Below are 2,447 nucleotides of genomic sequence, written 5' to 3'. Positions count from 1 at the left end.
CATCTCAGAAAGCTCTGGCTTTTTTTTTTTTTTTTGGTGGTGCTGGATATTGGACCCAAGGCCTTGTGCATGCCAGGCAAGACTGCACCACTGTGCTATGTCCCCAGCCCCCAGGGTCTGACTTCTTTATGCATCATCAAGACCAAGAACCAGACCCCACTGCCTCCACCCCACATTTCTCCCTTGAGCAATTCAAGGAAATAACCAAGAATTATTGACCCACTGTCAGCAAGTAATTAGTGAGCACCTCCAGGAGACAGAAGAAGAATTCTCAAGTGGATTCGACCCAACTCCACGGCCTGTTTTACCCAATGAGTGACAGATAGAAAGTTGAACAATAGATAGGAGTGACACTTAAGCAAAGGTGCAACAAATGGGCATGTCACACATCTAGTGCTCACAATGAATGACCTCATTTTTATTTTTTCATTTGCTTTTGCTGTTTTTGAGGCAAGCTCTTGTTATATTGCCCAGGCTGGCCTCTAGCACCTGGGCTCAAGTGATCCTCCTGCCTCAGCCTCCTGGGACAATGGTCTTTCCGTGTAAACCCTGTTCGTTCGATGGAGAGGGAACAGAAGATAACTTAAAGCTCACGCGAGTGTTTCCATCAGCTTTCGGAGAGCAGTCAGGAGCAGCGCTGGCCGGGGCCTCCTGCAGCGCCTTGCTCCGCTGGCTCAGGAGATAGCAAGGGAAGGGCCAGGTGTCCACGAGGGTGTCTTTGACTGTTTTTGTCACCGATGTGCCCTAAGCACCTGTAAGGATGGGGGTTCAGGGGATGAGTGTTGAATAAATGGAAAACGTCACGATTCTCCTTTTGCTTCCACACCTCTCAAACACTCCCGAATGGGTGGCCACAAACAGCTGAGTGCAATGTTAGTGGGACCTGGTACACAGGCTCAAAGCCACCGGGGGTCCTGGGTGGCACCTCTGGAGGAGAGTCCTTCTCAGGGGCTGTCTCACCCGTCCGTCACCTCGGTCAAGTCCCTGGTGATGGATGGATCTGAGACTCAGGAATCGTCCTTCCAAAGTCATGCGGGCAACAGTGGCAGACCCAGCGCTGAGCCCAGACCCGCTGACCCCTGGACCAGAGGACAGGGACCGTGCCCTGAGTCGGACCAGGGAGCGCGCTCTCAGCTCTGGCCACGGGACCCCCGAGGCTGCGCGACCCGGCTGTTGCAGTTGAATCCCAGGTGGCTGTGCTCGGATGGAACTCCATCCTCCCAAATAAGCGGGGCGTGCTGGGGCCGTCCCAGGCATGGCCTCGGTGACTCTAAAGACTCACCAGAACAGGGACTGGAGGGAGCCAGCACATGGGCTCAGGGGGCAGGGAAGGCTCCTCCTCCTCTTCCTCCTCAGAAGCATAGAGAGAGAGCTGCGGGATGGGGCCACCCGTCCTCCCGCCTCCACTCGCTGGGCGCCCGGCCCCTCCTGCCCCAGGGCGGGTCTCCCGGGGAGGCCCAGCCAGCGTCTCCTCGGACCAGGGACCTGGGAGGCGCCTGTTTGGGGAAAGCTTGCGGCTTGGGTCTTAGAGTGAGGAAGCGGAGCTCAGGACGGCTCAAAGCAGCCAGAGGGAGGAGGACCTCAGAGGCAGACCACAGGTGCGGCCTCATGCTGACACTCGATCACTGACTGACGGTGTGGAGAGCTGTGGGCGCCAAGAGCCGTTTGGATCACGGTTCCACCTTAAAAGCGGCTCGGAGCAGAGGGCCGAGTGCCGTGACGGTGGGTGGCAAAGTGTGTCCCTGTGGTCCCTCCTCTCTCCACACGTGCCTGCTCGCTGGTCACACACCGGCCCCCATGGGATGCCAGCCGCCATGTTGCCACACAGTGCAAGGCCCTCACCGAGGGCCACACTGGATCTTGAACCCCCAGCCTCCAGAACAGGAACCAAATAAACCTCTTTTCTTTATAGATCACCCGGTCTGAAGTATTCTGTTAGGGGAACGAAAAACAGCCCGGGATGATGAACGTGTGCACGCGCGTGTGCCACACTGGGGGTCGGGAGTTTGGGGGGACGTAGACATCCGGAGACACGCACAGGGAGAGCTGCTCAGCCCCGACACCTCCACATGCCCACGCACACCGCCACAGGTGGAATTCTCATGGGTCCTGACCCCACGGGGGCCTTGTTTGCAGACGTGGTTAAGAGGCCAGCGTGGACTGGGCGGCTCCTCGTCCACAGGCCTGTGTCCCCACGCAGAGGGGGAGTTTGGATGCGGAGACTCACACGTGGGGACCCGAGCAAGCGAGAAGGCGGAGGTGGAAGGCCTTTACTGGCCGGCCAGCCAAGCACCCATGGAGCCCCAGAGCCCGGAGGCCATCCAGGTCCTCCCCTGCAGGCCCGAAGGAGCCGGCCTGCCACTCCTGGTCTCAGACTTCTGGTTCCAGAACCGAAGATGATGAGCTTCCACTTCAGCTGCCAGAGCGCTGGACCGGTCACGGTGGCA

The sequence above is a fragment of the Sciurus vulgaris genome (genome assembly GCF_902686455.1).
Source record: "Sciurus vulgaris genome assembly, chromosome: 17".
Classification (NCBI taxonomy): domain Eukaryota; kingdom Metazoa; phylum Chordata; class Mammalia; order Rodentia; family Sciuridae; genus Sciurus; species Sciurus vulgaris.
This window is presented reverse-complemented; position numbering follows the sequence as displayed.